At 37.5% G+C, this 22,083-nt stretch overlaps 1 protein-coding gene and 1 non-coding gene across 2 annotated transcripts in view; both read left to right on the top strand.

Annotated features, from left to right (window-relative positions):
- Positions 1-22,083, top strand: part of JMJD1C (jumonji domain containing 1C) — a 184,343-nt gene that overhangs the window by 70,798 nt on the left and 91,462 nt on the right. The window lies entirely within an intron of this gene.
- On the top strand, positions 3,902-4,008 carry LOC144243602 (U6 spliceosomal RNA). Its single transcript, XR_013338690.1, has one exon. It is a non-coding gene; the product is annotated as a U6 spliceosomal RNA (small nuclear RNA).

Consider the following 22,083-nt stretch of genomic DNA (forward strand, 5'->3'; position numbering starts at 1 on the left):
GTCGCGTGTCTCTCTCTCTCTCTCTCTCTCTCTCTCCCTCTCTCTCTCTCTCTCTCTCTCTCTCTCTCTCAAAATAAATAAGTAAACTTAAAAAATAAGCAAGTTTCAGTTTATAATCCTTATAGCTGCTCTCAGAATTCTTCTAAATGCTAACCAACTAGTGTACCAATTTAAGAAGATTTTTTTGCTGTTTGAGGGAGAATTCCTTAACTGCTAAGTCCCCTTTTTAATTTAGTGGACTCAAGATGGTTGTGACACTACCTTACATAGTAGCCTCATATAATAAAACCGCATGCTGGCTGTAACAGTTTAGATCTACATTTTTTTAAAGTTTATTTATGTATTTTGAGAGAGAGAGTGTGTGTATGTAAGTCAGGGACAGGCATAGAAAGGGAGAGAGAGAGGGGGGCGCCCGGGTGGCTTAGTCGGTTAAGCGNCCTGAGCCACCCAGGTGCCCCGAGTTCTATATTTTCAATAGTACCTTTTTTTTTTTTTTTAAATTTCCTGAGGCTCCTGGGTGACTCATTTTGTTGTCCAACTGGTTTGGGTCATGATCTCATGGTGTGTGAGCTCCAGTCCCCTATTAGGCTCTCTTCTCTCAACACAGAGCCCACTTTGGATCCTCTCTTTCTCTCTGCCTTTCCCCAACTCACATGTGTGTTGGGGAAAAATAAAATTAATTTTCTAGGAACTCTTGGAAGGTATTTTCAGTAAGGACTATCAGTTAGTTCTAAAAGTTTTTTGTTTTTTTTTTAACAAATATTTAGTATAGTCTTTTTTGTGCATATCATTTGTTTAGGTACTGTGGAAAATATAAAGATGAGTAAGAAGAGGTATTTTTGTCTTAGAGTTCAGAAGTTTGTATAGACAGATACAGTCATAAATAAATAATTAAAGCCATTTTCTTGTGTTACGGTAAAAGTCTAAACAAACACCAGTGGACATATGAGGCAGGTAAAGATTAATGTTGATTGGTGATACCTGAAAAGTTCTAGAAAAAGTAGTGTTTAAAGTAGGTTTTGAAAGAAAAGGAGTGATTGAATTTTAACAGATGGATATAAGGAAATATCTTGAGAATAAATGAGAAAGAACTAATGATGTTCAAGGATATAAGAAGTACATAATTAGGGAAATGAGGTAATGGAAGATGAGGCAGAAATGGTAGTTCATCTGCAAAGTGAAGACTTAAGACACCTTTCTATATGTAAATACCAAAGTAATTTGAACAAGGGAATGTAGTCAAATTTGCTTTAGGGTCAACTTACAAGAGTAACACCAAATGATGGAAGGCCAGTTAGGAAACAGAAGAACTGAATTAGTACAGTGAGAAAGGTCAGAAAAAAAGTACCTAGATGTAGCAATTTTCTGCATGTAGATAATACTGAAAGCCATGAGATGCTCAGTTAGGTTTCAAAGTGATAGACTTAATCTTGAGCCATATTCTACATTTAAAGATTGAAGGGGTGCCTGGGTGGCTCAGTCAGTTAAGTGTCCAACTTTGGCTTTGGTCATGATCTGTCATTTCCCGTGTTCAAGTCATGTTTCAGGCTCTGTGCTGACAGCTCAACCTGGAGCCTGCTTTGGATTCTGTGTCTCCCTCTATCTCTGCTCCTCCCCTTCTCATGCTCTGTCTCTGTCAAAAAATAAATAGTAAAAACATTTTTTTTAAAGATTGAAAATAAGCAGAGATTGAAATGATGTCAGAGAGTCAGGAAAAAGCACCAGAACATGATATTTTCTGAGTCAAGGGAGGAATAAGTTTCTAAGAACATTAATGTGAAATGCTTACGAGTTAAGTAGAATTGAGTACTGAAAAGAGACTGGGATTTGGCAATAAATGGGCCATTACTTTGAGAGAGCAGTCTGAAGAGAATGCAGAAATAGAAAGGTAGATTATATTGGTTTATAAACCTAGCATAACCTGAAGATTTTATCTTGAGGCCCTGTTTTAATATCAAGGGGTATGTTATGTAAGGTGTTTTCCATAAAGGATGACAAGTAAATGTTACATATTCCAGCTATGTTGTAGCCCTGAGAGAGTGGTAGCAATAACCATCAAGAGAAAGACCTAAAAGAATCAGGAGAGGTCTTCACTTCAGAATATGGCTAGGAAAGTAGTTGTTTATCCACCGCCACTGGAATGAAAGCTCTGTGAAAGCAGGAGATATTTGGTTCTACAGAGTGCTTATCCCCTAGATATTTGTTTCAATTTGATTACTAGATGGGTAAATATAATAGGGTGGCCAGGTTTAATTCAGTTGAGATTTTATGGCAAGGACAGGATTTCAATAAAAGGTCAAGGGAGTCATTTATTCTATGGGACTAGTTTTAAAATAACAGGAGTGGAGAGGTGTCTGGGTGACTCAGTTTGTTAAATGTCCAACTTCTGCTGAGGTCAAGATCTCACGGCTCATGGGTTCGTGCCCCTTGTTGGGCTCTGTGCTGACAGAGCCTGCTTTGGATTCTGATGTTTGCCTCTCTCTCTGTTCCTCCCTTGCTCGCACTCTGTCTCTGTCTCTATCTCCGTCTCTCTCAAAAATAAAAGATTAAAAAAAAATTTTTTTTTAATGTTTTATTTATTTCTAGGAGAGAGAAACAGCGTGAGCAGGGGAGGGTCAGAGAGAGAGGGAGTCACAGACTGAAACAGGCTCCAGGCTCTGAGCTGGCAGTCAGCACAGAGCCCGACGTGGGGCTCGAACCCACGAACCGCGAGATCATGACCTAAGCGAAAGTCGGAAAGTCGGACGCTTAACCGACTAAGCCACCCAGGTGCCCCAAAGATTAAAAAAATTTTTTAAATAACAATAGTGGAAATGGTTATGGTTAGGGGGTTAGAGTACATTACCCTGCTCGAAAAGAGAACTTGGCTAAGGGGCACCTGGGTAGCTCAGTGGGTTAGGCATCAGACTCTTGATTTTGTTCGGCTCAGGTCAGGATCTCATAGTTTATGAGTTTGAGCCCCGTGTCAGGCTCTGCACTGACAGTGTAGGACCTGCTTGGGATTCTCTCTTTTCCCTTCTATTTGCTCCTCTCCCACTTGTGTTCTCTGTCTCTTTCAAAATAAACAAACTTAAAAAAACTTTTTTAATAAAATAGAGAATTTGACTATATTGGAGGTATGACTATATGACTATATGACTCTGCAGAAGAGATTAAGAATGGTACGTGATCAGGCAGAGAAAGACAAATATCATATGTTTGCACGTATAGGAGGATTAGGAGGAACTTGACGGAGGAACAAGGGGGAGAAGAAGGGGGGAAATGGTGGGGGAAAGGGAGAGAGGCAAACCATGAGAGACTCTTGAATGCTGACAAAAACTGAGGACTGATGGATGTGGGGGGAGGAGGGATGGGCATGGAGGAAGGCACTTGTGGGGATGAGCACTGAGTGTTATTGTGGAAACTAATTTGACAATAAACTATTTGTAAAAAAAAAAAAAAAAACAAGAATGGTAGGTGATCTTGTGGTGCCTGGGTGGCTCGGTTGGGCATCTGACTTTGGCTCAGGTCATGATCTTACAGTCTGTGGGTTCGAGCCCCACGTCAGGCTCTGTGCTGACAGCTCAGAGCCTTAAGCCTGCCTCAGATTCTGCATTTTCCTCTCCCTCTTTCCCTCCTCCACTCACACTCTGTCTTTCTGTCTCCCTGTCTCTCTCTCTCTCTCAAAGGTAAATAAACATTAAAAAAAAAAAAAAAGAATGGTAGGTGATCTTCTATTATCATGTAAACAATGAGGGATTATAAAATGGATTTGGCGTTAGAATGTAGAATATTAGTATATAACATGATGATGTTTGTCCTGTCTTTATTACTCCTATAGATTTAAATATACCCTAGGGACATTCAGTCTGTGGAAATGACCAGTAAGATGACTTTAAAACAATTCTTTAAAACAAGTTTGGTGCTTGCTTTGGCAGCACATATACTAAAATTGGAACAATACAGAGAAGATTAGCATGGCCCCTGTGCAAGGATGACACGCAAATTCGTGAAGCGTTGCATATTTTTTATGCTGAGTGAAATAAGTCAGGCAGAGAAGGACAAATATATGCACGTATAGGAGGATTAGGAGGAGCTTAACGGAGGACCGTGGGGGAGAAGAAGGCGGGAAATATGGGGGGAAGGGAAGAGAGGCAAACCATGAGAGACTCTTAAATGCTGAGAACAAACTGAGGACTGATGGGTGTGGGAGGAGAGGGGGGTGATGGGCATGGAGGAGGGCACTTGTGGGGATGAGCACTGGGTGTTACATGGAAACCAACCTGACAATAAACTATTTGTTAAAAAAATAAATAAAATAAAATGAAACTTGTAATTTTATAAATGCACTTCATGATATTTAAAAAAATGTTTAAGAAAAAAATAATAAAACAAATTTGTAGGAGTACTGTGGCACCTGACTAAGTTGGAAGAACAATGTGACTCTTGATCTCAGGGTTGTGAGTTCAAGCCCCACACTGGGTGTAGAGATTACTTAAATAAACTTAAAAAATAAATAAAACAAGCAAGTAGGAGTGCAATTAAAATATAGAATGGAAATGTAAATTTTTTATGTCTCTATATATCTTCCATTTCATCTTTTCCTCTCTCCCACCAAAAAAAAAAAAAAAAAGTTAAATTAAAAGATTAGTCTTTAAAAGTAGGATCTATTCTAGGAAAAGAGTAACATAGGTAATGCAAAAGTTGTAATTCTGATTTGGTTTTTCTTAATAAATAACTACTGGTATTTGGAAAAGATTGCACAGATCATATAACTGATATATTTAATACTCTTCTCAAAACTGTCGCCAAAAAAAAAAGCAGACTTCATGCTGATTCTTCACTTACTCATACTCTTTTCATGAGTTCATCACATAAATTTCTGCAGGCAGTCCTCATTTTACATTTTTGTCTTTTTGTTGTAAAATGAATTCCAACCCTGAATATAAATGATTTTATATTAATTTTTATATCAAAATTGCAAGAATTTTGTAACTCTGTATGTTAATCTTTTTCATAAATAAGTATCTCAGGGAAATCATGCACATTAGAGATATATTAAGTCATTTTGTTGGTATCTTGTCAGTAATACAGAGTGTTTCGCTATAGTATAACCTCGAGCTTTTGCACAACCAGTTTTCAGTGTTTTTCGAAATTTCATAAATTTTCAGGATACCCTTATATTCTGATTCAAGCCTGTATTCCTTCCTTTAAGGATATTTTGTCATTGTTGGCCTAAACATGCTTGTACTGTTTCCTAGAACATTTATATAATGTATGTAATTTTAGAGTATTCTCCTGTTTGTCATCTATTTATTTAAAAAACGCTAGATTAGGGCCTCCTGGTGGCTCAGTCGGTTAAGCGTCCAACTTCAGCTCAGGTCATGATCCCACAGTTGTGGATTCGAGCCCCATGTCGGGCTCTGTGCTGACAGCTAGTTCAGAGCCTGGAGTCCACTTCGGATTCTTTGTCTCCCTCTCTCTCTAACCCTCCCCTGCTCATGCTGCGCCTCTCTCTCTCTCTCTCTCTCTCTCTCTCAGAAACAAATATCTACATTAAAAAAATTTTTTTAAAAGATTGAAAAAGGCTATATTATATATTGTTTGATTTTAGGCACCTACTGTTAATATTCTTTCTAGATATTTTTCTGTGATTTTCTTACTCATGTTCTTTATAATTTTTAAAAATTTTGTAAGTAACAGGGACACCTGGGTGGCTCAGTCACTTGAGCGTTCGACTCTTGATATCGGCTCAGGTCGTGATCCCAGCCTCATGGGATTGAACCCAGTGTCCGGCTCCTTGAAGAGCATGGAGCCGGCTTAAGATTCTTTCTCCCCACCTCTGCTCCTCTCCCCCACTTGTTCATGCTGTCTCTCTTTCTAAATAAAAAAAATAAAACAAAAAATGTTGTAAGTAACTGAGATAGTCATCTCAGAATTTTGCTCTGGGGGCACCTGAGTGGCTCAGTTAGTTGAGCAGCTGACTTTTGATTTTGGCTCAGATCCCAAGGTCATGGGATTAAATCCTGCCTTGGATTATTTGCTGTGCATGGAGCCTGCTTAGGATATTCTCTCTCTCTCTCTCTCTCTCTCTCTCTCTCTCTCTGTCCCGCTTGTGCTCTCTGTCTCTAAAGTAAAAAAAAATTTAAAAAAAAAAAGCATTTTTGCTTTGTAATCAGAATTTTGAAAGATGAATGACATTTTAAAAATGCTGTGATTTTAAAATATTTGTGACATCTGTGATTATATTTAGGTAATTTCATGATAAATATTGCTATATTGAAAGCTATGTTAAAAAAATTTTTTAATCTTATTTTTAAGTAATCTCTACACCCAACAAGGGGTTTGAACTCACAGTTCTGAGATCAAGAGTTGCATGCTCTTCCAACGGAGTGGGCCAGGCACCCCCTAAAAAATATTTTTCTTAAAGACTCAGCCAGTAGCCTATGAACTTTAATATCAGCTGTAAAAATATTTACTTTAGAATTAAGGAATTTGTACAGTCTCTTTCTTGGAACTTTATTATGACAGGATTTAATTTATAAATACATAAATTTAAACTATAAATAAATATGCAAATACCATCCATCAAGTAGCTTTAGTCATGAAAAGTAGGTCACTGCCCATTGTCTTAATTTATAAGCCAGGGCACTCCTGCTATTGCTACAAGAGAAAAAAAATATTTCTAAAAGTTGTTACTGTCTATCAGTTTTTTGCTGTTTTAGTTAACATTTCTAGCCATGCATTTACATCCATGGGTTTTGTTTCTTCAACTCATAAATAATTTTTATCATGTGCCTACAAAATGGATATTAGAAAGTAAATTACTTGTTCTCCAGGAGAAAAAAATGTTTAGTTTTTTCTTACAACATTCTTCTATGAATAAACCAAATGAAAGCCTTTTTACATGACTATCAAAAGAATGAACTGAGAAGAAGTACAATGATTTAAACTTCAATAATTGTGAAGTTTTTGATAGGTGAGCTGAAGTTTACTAGTGTTATATAGGAAATTACCTTGATATAATGTACTTTTTATGCACACTAACTGGCAAAGTCTCCGAGAAGCTCTGCAACAAAAAGACCCACAGATCATGTTAAAATACTGGATAACAGAACTGTTAAATTAGTTTTAAAATATATAGCAACAAGTAAGATGACTAAGAGAATGAGAAAACAGGCCACAGACTGGAAGAAAATATTTTCAGAAGTATATGTCTGATTAAAGACTATCATCAAAACTATACAAAGAACTCTTTTTTTTTTAATGTTTATTTATTTGGGGAGGAGTAAGTGGGGGGGGGGGGCACAGAATCTGAAGCAGGCTTCAGGCTCTGACTTGTCAACACAGAGCCCAACACGGGGCTTGAACTCACGAACCGTGAGATCATGACCTGAGCCGAAGTTAGAAGCTTAACAGACTAGGCCATCCAGGCTCACCTACACAAGCTCTTAAAAACTCAACAGTAAGAAAACAAACAATTGGTTAAAAAATGGGCTTGAACAGACCTCTCTCCAAAGAAGATTTATCGGTGGCAAACACGCACGTGAAGAGATGTTCAACATCAGATGTCATTAGAGAATTGCAAACTTAAATAAGGAAATACCACTACACACCTACTAGAATGGGAAACACCCAAATTACTAACAGCACCAAATACTGACAAGGATATGGAGCAAAAGAAACTCTGATTCATTGCTGGTGGGAAGGTACAGTGGGTATAGACACTTTGAGAAACAATGTGGCAGTTTCGTACAAAATTTGAACATATTCTGACGATTTAATGGAGCAGTTGTGCTCCTTGGTATTTACTCACATGAGCTTAAAACTTATGTTCAAACAAAAACCTGCACCTAGAAGTTTACAGCAGTCTTATTTATAGTTATGAAAACTTGGAAGCAACCAAGATGTCCTTCAGTAAGTAAATGTATACATAAACTGGGGTACATCCAGATGATAGAATATTATTGAGCACTAAAAAGAAATGAACTATGAAGCCATAAAAAGACATAGAGGAACCTTAAATGCATGTTACTAAATAAAGAAGCCAATCTGAAAAAGCTATATAATATATGATTCTAACTATATAACATTCTAGCATTAGCAAAAGTATGGAGACCGTAAAAAGATCGGGGAGGGGAGAGGGAGAGATGAATAGGCAGAGCACAAAGAATTTTTAAGACCGTGAAACTATTCTGTGTGATACTCTAATAATATGAATCATACATTTGTCAAAACCCATATACTTGTAGAATATACCACATCAAGAGTGAACCCTAACCCCCATGTTCATAGCAGCACTCTCAACAATAGCCCAAGCATGGAAAGAGCCTAAGTGGCCATCAACTGATGAATGAATCAAGAAGATGTGGTTTATCTATACAATGGAATACTACATATGAGAAAGAATGAAATCTGGCCATGTATAGCAACGTGGAAGGAACTTGAGGGTGTTATGCTGAGTGAAATAAGTCAGGCAGAGAAGGACAGATACCATATGTTTGCATGTATAGGAGGATTAGGAGGAACTTAACGGCGGACCATGGGGGAGAAGAAGGGAAAAAATAGTGGGGGGGAGGGAGGGAGGCAAACCATGAGAGACTCTTGAATGCCAAGAACAAACTAAGAGCTGATGTGGGTGGGGGAGAGGGGAAGGGGGTGATGGGCATGGTGGAGGGCACTTGTTGCGATGAGCACTGGGTGTTATATGGAAAGCAACTTGACAATAAACTATTTAAAAAAAAGTGAACCCTAATGTAAGCTGTGGACTTTGGGTGATAATGATGTGTCAATATAGGGTTCACTAGCTATAATAATAAATTATCACTCTGTTTCAAGGTATTGATAATGGAGGAGTTTGTACATGCACAGGAGTAGGGACTATATGGGAACTCTCTAGTTTTCTGCTCAGTTTTGCTGTGAACCTAAACCTGCTCTTAGAAATAAAATCTATTAAAATTTTTGAAGAGACAGGCAGGGCACACCTGGCTGGCTCAGTTGGTAGAGCATGCCACCCTTGATCTTGGGGTCTTGAGTTCAAGCCCCATGTTGAGGATAGAGGTTACTTAAAAAGAAATATGTATACACATGTATAAAATTTTGAAAAGAGGAGAAGAATATGAGGTTGATGAACACATTGAGAATAGGGTTCAGATGAGATGAAAGGGTCACACTTCTGAGTCTTACCAAGTTTTTTTGTCCTGTTTATACCACACAGCCTTCCCTGCGGAGAACATAACTGTAAAGATCAGAGTTGGATATAAACCTGGAACTCAGCCAAGGGAAGGGGTGTGGAATCAATACATGCTTATTTTTACAGGACTAAGTAAGCCTGGCCACAAGTATTACTCACTGAAGACTTGCTGAGCAGTCATTCCTTTCATCGTTCACATTTTGGCAGAGGACATGTAAGGCCATAATGGGAATCACCAGTGAATGAGCATTTAGGGGTGACATAGCTATCAATGTATAGGTGACATCTGAGTTTAATGATTAGAGTTACTTGCTGTTTCCCTGTATTCTCCTTCTGTGTCTACTGTGCCACACAGGGTGTTTATTTTCTGTATTCACCACATCTTAGGAGTTTCATCCTTCCCATTGTTGTTGTTGTTAGCTAGAACAGAATTGGATTGTATCCCAAAAACACAACATGTATTTATAGCCATTTATTATGTCATATACCTCATCCCCATAAATAAAATCTTTATAGAACAATGATTTTAGCCTCTAACATTCTTTTGATAAATATTGAGAACTCTTAAGTTCTTAAATATGATTTAAAATTTCAAAACAAATATTTTTTCAAATTAAAGCCCTGACAGATTTGAAAGTATATCTGCAATTTATTATACCATGGTGTCCTATATAAACAAACACCCTCTGCATAGTGCTTTCTATTCGAGATATTATGGCTCTTATAAAGTATTACTGGGCACACAGCTTTTGTTATGAGGCTTTTTCTTTTTTTTGAGAGAGAGATTGCGAACAAGGTGGGAGGGGCAAGAGGGAGGGAGAAACAGTCTGAAGCAGGCTTCAGGCTCCAAGCTGTCAGTACAGAGCCCAACAGTTCTCATGAACTTTGAGATCATAACCTGAACCAAAGTCGGATTCCCAACTGACTGAGCCACCTAGATGCCCCAGCTTTTTCTAACATTGAACCAAAATCTGGTTATATGTTATATCTATGTATGTTATATGTTATATCTGGTTATATGTTGCTGGACCTAGTTTATTTTCTAGGCACTGTTTCTTAGATCTGTGGATCAGAGGCTCCTTTGAAAATCTTACAGAAAATATCAATAACCCTTTTTCTCGGAAGAAAATGCTTATATCCATAAATTTTGGTATAATTCAAGGATTTTCTGGGCTTCTTGATGGCCTTTACTTTTCTTTCTTTATTTCCTCCCTCCCTCCCTCTTTCTCTCTCTCTTTCTCTCCCTTTCTTTCTTTCTTTCTTTCTTTCTTTCTTTCTTTCTTTCTTTCTTTCTTTCTTTCTTTCTTTCTTTTCTTTCTTGTTTCCTTTTGTTTGTTGTTGGTGGTGGTGGTGTTGTTCTTAACCCAGGTTAAGATCCTCTGCTCTAGAACAAATTATCTTATGGGGCTGACTCAGTCAGTAGAACATGCGACTCTTGATCTCAGGGTTGTGAGTNTTCTTTCTTTCTTTCTTTCTTTCTTTCTTTCTTTTCTTTCTTGTTTCCTTTTGTTTGTTGTTGGTGGTGGTGGTGTTGTTCTTAACCCAGGTTAAGATCCTCTGCTCTAGAACAAATTATCTTATGGGGCTGACTCAGTCAGTAGAACATGCGACTCTTGATCTCAGGGTTGTGAGTTCAAGCCCTGTATTGGGTATGGAGCTTACTTTAAAAAAAATCTTGGAGTGTGTGGGTGATTTAGTTGGTTAAGCTTCTGACTGGCTCAGGTCATGATCTCATGGTTCGTGAGTTCAAGCCCCACATTGGACTTTCTGCTGTCAACACAGAACCTGCTTTGGATCCTGTGTCTCCCTCTGTGTCCCTCTCTCCCTTGCTTGTGCACCTCTCTCTCTCTCTCTCTCAAAAATAAGCATTAAAAAAATGCTTAAAGAAATAAGAAAAGATGTATTAAGTTTTTCCTATAAAAGTATAATAAAGACCTTAGATTAAGCATTCCCAATTCCTTTAGCCAGTATTAATATGACTTGATTCTAGACAGCTTCACTCTCCAGATTTCCTACTTTTGTTTATGTTCTAATGTCAGTGTCTTTCTGAATGGGTTGCTTTTAATTTTTGTGTGAAGTGATCTCAATGTATTGGGACTGTTACTTAACCTATTTGGAACACTGTAACAGCATTTTTAGCATTCACACCACAGTACATTCTTGCCTTATAATGAGTTTCTGTTTAGCCTTATCTTTGCATCATCTAAAACCTCTGAGACAATGCTTAACACATTGTAGATGTTCCAGTGAATATTTGTTGAATGAATAAAACTTCCTAATCCTTTTTTGCATCAAAAGCTGCCAAGCAAGTTTTACCACATATTAAACTAATGTGTGCTTGCGAGGGATGGGGTGGGAGTATATGTTGCACCATACTTAAGTAGTAGCTTTTTGGAACCTGTACCTGGGGATTTAACATTTACTCTTGTTAGGTTTCATTGTGTAAGAAAAGTTCCTTTGTTATTTAGATAGATGCCAGGGAAAATAAGATATTGATAATTCTTACTTTCCTGTGTATAATACCATGCTCTGTAGATAGGTAGCACATTATAGTTGCTTCACAGATGTTTGCTAAGTGAATAATGAATAATGAATGGCCATGAACTTGTAGTTATCACAGCTTGTACTTTGAGAGGTTGATTCACTAGTAGTAAATGTTTTATGCTTTTATATGTCAAAACGAGAAACATTTTGAATGTATTTTTTTCAAAGATGAGCATCTTAATTATAGCTTCATGTGTACTTTCTAGATGTCAGGATGGGACACTTAACCTTAGTCTCCACTCTTACACCATCCCCTAAAAAAGCTACAATCGATTGTATGTGATAGAAAAGTTTATGGTGTAATTTTGGTCCTTCAACTCCTTGGGCCACAGTCTTGAGCCAACTCATTCTGAGTTCATAGTTCATGTGACCTGGGAAATTTTTTTGCTGCTTCACAGGCAGTTTTAATCAGCTTGGAAATCTTTTGTTGAATGATTAACTACACTTCTGGCTCTTCATATCTTCTCTGGAAGAACTTCCTCTTTGTTCCTCCTCCTATGAGTAGAAAGTAGGGAACAATGATTGGAAACCTCATCTTTTTTAAGCATCAAGAGGAAACTACCTTTGTGGTTATATTGTTTACTATTTGGGCAGTGTTTTCTCTTTCTGTGTAATCTAGGGAAGCAGCAGTGCCACTTTCTAAGCCTGCTGCTTTAACGGCTTGATATTTTTAGGAAGGGAAGGCATCTTTAAATAGTTATCTCTCTGCATAACAGGAATGAGCTTAGCCTATGCTAGTCCTCGGTTATTTGATTTTGAAAACCTGATGAGTGAAATTGATCTCTACGTGGCTCAAATATCCCCACATTGAAAATGAACAGCTTTCCAATGTAAGCTATTTAAAGATCTTACGCTTCCTGAGAAGGTAAGTGGTTAAGTTAGCAAAGTGACAAGGAAACTGATCCAGCAGAAGAATATCTAAGACCTGACTGGGCCATTCTGTCCTGAAAAGTAGTCACTGTAGGCCAGGTGTTTTCAGCCAACATTCATGGTTCCCAAAGCTGACTGAACCTCAGATAGCATTTTAAAACTAAGAATTCCTGGGCCTGTTCTGGGTTCTTTTATGTGATGTTCAGTAAGGTGCAGTCACAGAGGAGACACAGGAGAGGCACAGGGAAACAAAGTTTATTGTATTTATAGGTCCTAGAGAAAGTCACTGTATGCCAGAAGGGAGTAGGTTCAACCAAGTAGGTGGGAACCAAGAGGGAGTACAAAGACCTTTGGGTTAGTACTTTTGTAGGGGGTCAGCATGGAATAAACAAGAAAATAAGAGGATTTTATTGGTATGTTTGAATGTTCTTAATAGGTTGTAGGGGAGGGCAGGAAGGGGAACTTGTGGGCCATGGGCATCTGAGCACCTGGACAGGATACTTAGAGCTTGTTTGTGGGAATGTTGAGGTAAAAGGGGAAAGATTTAGAAAATATTTTTGAAAGCATTTAAAAAATATTTATAGTATAGTACCCCATCTTCAGAGTTTTTGAATCAGTAGGTCATCAGTGTTAAAGCCTAGGAATATATATTCTTAGGTTCCACATGGTCTTGGGAACCTCTGCAATTGTGTTGCAAAATTATGCATTTTCATATTTCTGGGGGAACTATAGCTTTCCTCAGACTCTAAGAGTTCTTTGACTCCAAACAGGTTAAGGACACTTGCTTTAAGTTACTGGTTCTCAAATTTTACAGTGCTTCAGAATTACTCAAAGATCTGTTATAACACATTGTTAGACCCCACCCCTAGAATTTCTGATTCAGGTAATATGGGATGGGCCTGATGATATGCCTTTGTAACTAGCTGTTTGTTATTACTTATGCTGTTGGACAGGGGCTGTCCACTGGGAACCACTACCCTTGTCATCCTAGGACTTGGCCGACATAATTCTGTGCCTTCCACATCAAGCTCTGGAAGCAAAGTGTACCTTTCAGAATTTCTTACCAATTAAAATGGTAATAAACATAATGAAGTGTAACAAAGCTCAATCCAGTTTACCACCATAAGAGAAAAGTGATGAAAATCCTTCCTGACTAAGGAAGGAACAGTGGAAAAATGCCTGTTGACCTATCCATTGATAAACTCGTTTCACAAACAATTGCTTTTTTTTTTTTAATGTTTATTTTTGAGAGAGAGAGTGTTGTGTGTGTGCAAAAGTGAGGGAGAGGCAGAGAGAGGAAGGCAGAGGATCTGAAGCGTGCTCTTTGCTGACAGCATAGAGCCAGATGCAGGACACTAGCTCAGGAACCCTGAGGTCCTGACCTGACCAAAGTTGAATGCCCCCTAACCAACTGAGCCACCCAGGCACTCCAACAATTGCTTTTCTGTGTAGCAGTTTCTTCTATGAGCATAGAAAACAGCATAGTTCCATCATCACTTAAAATGATTTTTTCCTTTAACTAAGTAATGTAACTTTAAAAGTATGCTTATGCTATCCAGGGCCAAGTAGAGTATAACTCAAAGTTAAAATGCTAAACTATAAATGGACCTGTGATAGGAAACAGGAAATATAATCCTAAGGATTCCTGAAAGTAGGAAAACTTGTTCTATTTTAAAAATCTCCTGTAGCAGGTGGTCCAGTTGTCAATGCAGGGAAGCTTTCAAATCCCCAGAGAAAAAGCAACTGTTTGAAAAGCTATAAAGCACTACTAAATTCCTAGGAGTCCCAAAGAAGTTTATTCGTGTAGACTCCTTCCAGGCTGTCTGAAACTTTGAAGAAAACTAAGACCCTGGAAGGAATCTTTATTATCCATGAAGAGTCTAATTTTGAAACTTTCCTCTCTCTACAGAGATAAACTTAAGCAAGGCTTCTGGGCATCATTAATGAGCCTCAATTTTTTCATTTCCCAGGGTTTTTTTGGGATTTTTGTTGCTTCATCCTTTAGTGGGAAGGAAAGTCCTCAGTGAAACAAGAACTGACCTAAGAAAACCTAGAGCTTTAGAGGGGAGGGACTTTGTTTAAAGGAAGTTATAGAAATTACATTAGTTGTTACTGACCTGATACCACATTATGGGTATTCATTTTCTTTGTACTCGCTTGGCAGTATAACTTTCATTCCAATTTTGGTATATGTGCTGCTAAAGTGAGCATGCAATATAACTTTTAATTGTACTATAACACGTCATAAAAGAAGAAAAACTCACTTTAAAGTTTTTTTTTGTTTGTTTGTTTTTAATTTTTTTAAAGTTTATTTTTATTTATTTTGAAAGAAAGATATAGAGAGCATACAGGGGAGGGGCAGAGAGAGAAGGAGACAGAATCCCAAGCAGGCTCTGTGCTGTCAGCCCAGAGCCCGATGTGGTGCTGAAACTTACAAACCATGAGATTATGACCTGAGCCCAAGTCAAGAGTCGGACACTTAACTGAGCCACCATCGTGCCCCAGAAGAAAAGTTCATTTTATTTTATTTATTTATTTTAATTTTTTAAATGTTTGTTAATTTTTGAGAGAGAGGCAGAGCACAAGTGGGGGAGGGGCAGAGAGAGAGGGAAACCGAGAATCTGAAGCAGGCTCCAGGCTCTGAGCTGTCAGCACAGAGCCGATGCAGGGCTCAAACCCACAAGCTGTGAGATCATGACCTGAGCTGAAGTTGGAAGCTCAGCCAACTGAGTCACCCAGGTGCCCCAAGAAAAGTTCATTTTAAATCATTAATTTGCAGGTAATTGAAAGAATAACACTTCAGTGCAAAAGTGTTTATGTAAGCTTTTTCATTGCAGTTTTTTACATTTACATGGCAATATTTTGATATATTATGACTATCAAAATGTTGACAAATTCTCAATAATTTGAGAAATATGATTGACACTTTGATAATTTTGGTATTAACCATATTTTGAATATAAATGGTACTTAGGATACATGATCATCATCACCTACAATGCATTACTCTTTTTAAAATTTTTTTAGCTTTTTAATTAATTAATTAATTAACTAATTAATTTTTTTGGTTTATTGAGAGACAGAGCACAAACAGGGGAGGGGCAGAGAGAGAGGGAGACACAGAATCTGAAATAGGCTCCAGGCTCTAAGCTGCCAGCACAGAGCCCAATGCGGAGCTCAAACCCTTGGACTGTGAGATCATGACCTGAGCCAAAGTCGGACACTCAGCTGACTGAGCCACCCAGGTGCCCCTTTTTAAAATTTGTTTTTAATGTTTATTTATTTTTGAGAGCGAGCGGGAGCAGGAGTGGGGCAGAGAGAGAAGGAGACACAGAATCTGAAGGAGGCTCCGGGCTCTGAACTGTCAGCCTGGGGCTCAAACTCACCAACAGCGAGATCATGACCTGAGCTGAAGTCTGACACTTAACTAACTGAGCCACCCAGGTGCCTCCTAAAATGCATTAATGTTTTAAATAAGTAAAATAATTACAATCTCATACTTAATGGAAATTGTGAATCCCCATTATTAGTTGAAAAATTCAGCTTCCAGATTGTGGCTGACATCATCTGATGATGTTTTTGACAAACAAGGAGGTAATAGGGAAATAATCATAGAGCCTTGTTGACTTGTGCTGCACAAGAAACAGATGTTTGCCAGATGGAAATGAACAAACCAGTAAAGAAATAGATATTCTATTCAAATTTCCAAGAGAACAAATAGTGAAATGATTAAGAAAAATTGGAAAATACATTTTAAAATTAGTTTTAGAACAAAACAAAGGCCAGGTAATCAGACATATGCAAACATAAGTGCATATGTACTACTTTCTGAGGATGGTATTTGTGACATGAATGAAGACTATAAGACATATTTTATTTTAACTTTTAATTTTTTTCTATGATTTTGTGATTATTAACCATTTTAACACATGTTTTGCATTTATGGTTGGGTTGATTTAATTTTGTAATATTTCTAATTCCCACAAAGTCACATTTGCTTTTTTATCATAAGAGAGAAAGGGTTGGTGGATTACAGAAATTTCATGTCACAGAAGTCTGCCGTGGAGTTTTATTTCTGCCCAGTGGTACAAACCTTGGTAAACTTAATTTGTTCTGAAATAGGAGAAGTTACTATTTACTTTTAATTCTGCCACCTTTTCTGAGGAATGTACGAGTATTCAGCTGTATTTGTTTTATGCTTTTATATATGCAACAGTAGCAGTGTTTATGAAGTTTGATTTATCTTCACTTTGCTCATAAACATGAAGTGGCTTAAATAACATATAGTATTAGAATCTTAGAATGGAGGGACGCCTGGGTGGCTCAGTCCGTTAAGCCTCCAACTTCGGCTCAGGTCATGATCTCACAGCTTGTGGTTTTGAGCCCTACATCCAGCTCTGTGCTGACAGCTCAGAGCCTAGAGCCTGCTTCGGATTCTGTGTCTCCCTCCCTCTCCCTCTCTCTCTCTCTCTCTCTCTCTCTCTCTCCCCTCTCTCTCTGCCCTTTCCCCACTTGTACTTGTCTCCCTGTCTCTCAAAAATAAACATTTAAAAAAAAATTTTTTTAAAGGAATCTTAGAATGGAGAGAATCTTTAATGTTTTATCAATCACTCCTTATTGAAGCCAGAAAGAGGATCCTTCAATGACAGACTTGTCAAGTGTTAATCCATATATTTTTTTTAAAGTTTGTTTATTTGGGGGGAAGGGGCAAGAGAGAGAGGGAGAGAGAGAGAATCCCAGGCAGACCCGTGCTGTCAGTGCAGAGCCCGACGTGGGACTTCAACTCACAAACTGTGAGATTGTGACCTGAGTTGAAATCAAGAGTTAGTAGCTCAACTGACTGAGCCACCCAGGCGCCCCATCCAGATTTTTCTTAATTGCTTCTAGTTTTTAGAAGCTCGCTACTTCACAAGTAAGTCTGCTTTGGTATGGTAATATTTAATTATTAGAAATGGTTTTTTATTCTTTGTCCTTCAAAATTTTACTTGTAAGGTCCTTCCTTTCCAGATTACCTAGCCATTTATTTTTTTCAGTTTGTTTATTTATTTGGAGATAGAGACAATGCAAGTAGGGGAGGGGAAGAGAGAGGGAGAGAGAATCCCAAGCAAGCTCCATGCTGCCGGTGCAAAGCTGACTTGGTGCTCAAACCCACAAACCATGAGATCACGACCTGAGCGGAAACCAAGAGTTGGACGTTTAACCAACTGAACCATGCAGGTGCCCCTAGATCTTTAAATAATTGTAAATAACTGTTAATTGTTCTTCTCCTTTTCTCCAAGCAAGACATTCTCCATTCCTTTAAATGATCCTAACAATCCATGATTTTTAAATGTCTTTAACACATCATAGTTGTAATTGTTTCTCTTATATTGTGATTCCCAAATTGAACAAGATATTCAGAGATAGTATGACCACTGCAAGATTTCAAGGGATTATTGCCTTTCTTTTTGAATCATTCTATCATTTGTTAATTTACTAATAAAGAAAGCCATCATGTGATAGTGTGCAAGACAAAGGATGAAGGTTAGACACAGTACAGGTTAAACATACAGGTTAAAAACAGTACTATTATTTAGTATTTCTTTACCCAGCTTCAAATGCATCAAAAACTGTCATCCAGCCCATATTTCATTGACTTTCCTGTTCCAGGTTGCCTTGATGAAAGTAGCCTTTGTTTTTATTAGAAGATAGATTACTCTCAGTGAGTATATTTGGCTCTTAGTTAAATCACTGTGTATTAATTTTTTTCATGATTCTAATTATCCATCTTGGAGTTTTGCTGAGTTCAGGATTACTAGCATGGAGTTTGTTTCTGAACTGCCCCCTCTTTTATAAATATCAATAGATCCTTATATCTATAATATCTTGATAATGTCTTGATTTATTTTCAAAGGTTACCAGTAATGGCTCTGAGTTTATATCTATCAAGTCAATATGCTAACATGTAATTTATTTGAATCCATCTAAACTTGGATCTTTAGTTAATAAAAGCATGACATTGTTTCTATTTTTTATAATTATAGAACAGTGAAAAAAATGGACTAAATAGCCAACACTAAGAAAATACATAATAAAATTCAATGCTTATTTACCTGATTAAGTTTTTATTAGGTAGCTATTTAAAATAATGGCAATGTAGTAAAATAAAAAAGAGTTTCAAGATACAATTTATAACCTGCTCCTTTTAAATGTATCTTGGGGATGCCTGGGTGGCTCAGTCGTTTAAGCACAATCTGACTTCCACTGAGGTCATGATCTCACCAGTCATGGATTCAAGCCCTGTGAGCTGTGCTAACAGCTCAGAGCCTGGAGTCTTCTTTGGATTCTGTGTTTCCCTCCCTCTCTGCCCCTCCCTTGCTTGTGCTTTCTCTCTCTCCCTCTCTCAAAAATATTTTTTTAAAAAATGTTTTAATTATATCTTGAAACTTGGTAACAAATATACTTGTGGAAAAAGGACTGAAAGTGCAATTACTTTTGAACTGGTGGAGAAAATTGTTAAAACCAAGGGATCCTTGTTACCCATTTATTTTGTTTTCTAAATTATCTCTAATGTAATTATGTGATTTACTAATTCGGGTTTCTTAAAAAGAATCCTCTTCTATCCTTTATGGCTTAGTTTATTTTTAGTTTCTAGTTTATACTTGCCACATTAAAAATAATTTTCTTGACAGAGAGAACAGTAACAAAATAGGAATTAAATTTTCCTTTTATTTTTAACCATAATGGTTTATGATCTTTCCAAGTGTTCCTTTAATGAACACAGCTTTAAAAACCCCTTCATGTTGAGTTGCTTTTTTTCTTAATCGTGCTTATTTCTCCTTCCTGAAAGGTGACATACACTTTATTCAAGCATATTAGAAATATATAAATTCTGTGTTCAACCCTTTTTTCCTCGGGTGGTATATGATTTTGTAGTTTGTTCTAGACTGGTTTCATTTTCCTCCATTTTATTTTCAGAGTTTAAAGTTTTATTCAGCAGATGGCAAAACATCTTACTCTATGCCACCTCATGCTAGCAAGTAAAGTTTTCACACCTCTTAGAATGTAAAAATCATTCACCAATGAATTAGGAAATCCACATTCTAGTTCTAGGGCTATAACAAGGTTTGTTGGGGGTTTTTTTGTTTTGTTTATTGAGAGAAAGAGTGCGTGTATATGTGCATGCAAGTGCGGTAGGGGCAGAGAGAGAGAAGAGAGAGAATCCTAAGCAGGCTCCATGCATGTGGAATGTGGGGTGTCTGGCTCAGTCCGTTAAGCACTGGACTTAGGCTCATGTCATGATCTTATATTTTGTGGGTTTGAGCCCCAAGTCAGTCTCTGTGCTGACCAGCTCAGAGTCTGGAGCCTGCCTCAGATATTCTCTCTCTCAAATAAATAAACATTAAAACATTTTTTTTGAAAAAAAGTGTAAAATGTGTCCTAGGGTAGGAATTTGGTTGTCTTTTCCTCACCATTGTTTCCTTGGGGTCAAGCATGGTGCTTGGCAAGTAAAAGACATCTCATACCTATGGCTGAATGAATGTGTTGCATGATTGAAGAAGGGAAAAGAGTTTAAAAAATCAGCAAGATTAGGCCCCTATCATCTGGAAATCCTTGTAGAACTCATAATCTTTTGGAAGTAGGAAACAGTGCTATGTAATCTTTGCAGTCCTAGGAAGTTCTGCATGGATTCATTTTTGTGAAGAAGTTAATCCTTTGGACATTACCACAATTCAGTAGTTACATGTTTGATTATATATTTTCATATGTTACAGGACAATAGGGCATATTTAAAGCTATTTTCCTGAATCTAGTCAGCCTTCACATAGGGCCGTATCATGTTGAAATTCTCTGAACTATTATTATTCATCTTTTCTTACATAATGTTTACAAAAATATTTACAATTCTAGGCCATTAAACTTAGGGGCTGTTGGTTATTCTGTAAAATCTACATAGGTGGAGAAATCCACTTGTTTCTTTACACCTCTATATCTATAAAGATGAGAGATTTCTTTCTTTCATGGCCCAAGATAAATCGAACCAAAATGCTCATTTGTTTTAACTCTTAATTGCATGTAAGGGTCTTACATTACTGGAAAGAACAGATTTTCTTTAGCTAGCCATACCGTGTTGCTTTCCTTTTAGCCTCTGTTTACTTTCTCACCTCTGTTGATTTATTCAGCTTGTAACCTAGAAACCAACTAAAAAGGAAGGAAGTCAGACATGTGTATTTCTGGGCAGTAACTGGAGTAGTTTCCTCTTCCTCTAGGCTGGTTTAGTTGCCAGAGAAAACTTTTTGCCCCCCACCCTCACCCAAAAACAACAACAAAAAAAACAGGATGGGGGAGAAGAAAAGAAAAATTAACAATATTCAACCTACTACCTAAATCCATTAAGTAAGGTTTAAGCCATAAAAACAACCAATCTGAAGGCCTAAAATGCTGCTCTCCTCAAAATGGTGTCTTTGCTGTCTGAAAGGTGACATCTATCATCCCTAAGGAGGTTTTTTTTTTTTTAATGTCTTTATTTTATTTTGAGAGAGAGCGAGCAGGGAAGGAGCAGAGAGAGAGGAGACACAGAATCTGAAGTAGGCTCCAGGCTCTGAGTTGTCAGCACAAAACCTGATGTGGGGCTTGAACCCACAGACTATGAGGTAATGACCTGAGCCAAAGTCAGATGCTTAACCAACTGAGCCACCCAGGTGCCCCAAAGGAGTTCTAAAGACAAGAGAGAATTAAGGAGATTTGATGTAAAAGCTGAGCAACTTATTATGGTTGCTACCAAGTGTGTTCTCTATATTGTTATTTCACTGTTTTTATTTGTGTTAGAAATTTATCAGAGTACCAGACCAAACTCAGATTCATATATTTTTTTAAATATTTAAAAACATTTTAAAGTGTATGTCAAGCCCAATTTATTAAATAGATGTTAAAAAGGTATTCATGGCTTTCAACTAGTTGCATCCTTGTGTCCCCCTCATTTTCATTAAAATTGATTTAATGTATTTCTTTATCATAATGGAGAATAATTTTAATTCAGCCATGATGTAGTATGAAATAAAAATGAATGGTTTCTCTTTACTGATGTTACTTATTTTTATTTTTCAAAAATTTTTGCATTTGGGGCACCTGGGTGGCTCAGTCAGTTAAGCATCCGAATTTGGCTCTGGCAGTGATCTCAAGGCTTGTGAGTTCAAGCCCCGCGCTGGGCTCTATGCTGACAGCTCAAAGCCTGGTTCCTGCTTCAAATTCTTTGTGTGTGTCTCTCTCTCTGTCCCTCCCCTGCTGGCACTCTCTCTGTCTCTCTCACTCTCTCTAAAAAATAAACATTAAGAAATATATTGCATTTTATGTCACTAGGAATATATAAGTATCATGGCAGTTGGATTGTTAGCTAAGTGTAGTTCTTTTTTTTTTTTAATGTTTTATTTATTTTTGAAAAAGAGATAGATACAGCATGAACAGGGGAGGATCAGAGAGAGAAGGAGTCACAGAATCTGAAGACAGGCTCCAGGCTC

The sequence above is a fragment of the Crocuta crocuta genome, unplaced genomic scaffold (genome assembly GCF_008692635.1).
Source record: "Crocuta crocuta isolate KB4526 unplaced genomic scaffold, BGI_CrCroc_1.0 scaffold167, whole genome shotgun sequence".
NCBI lineage: Eukaryota > Metazoa > Chordata > Mammalia > Carnivora > Hyaenidae > Crocuta > Crocuta crocuta.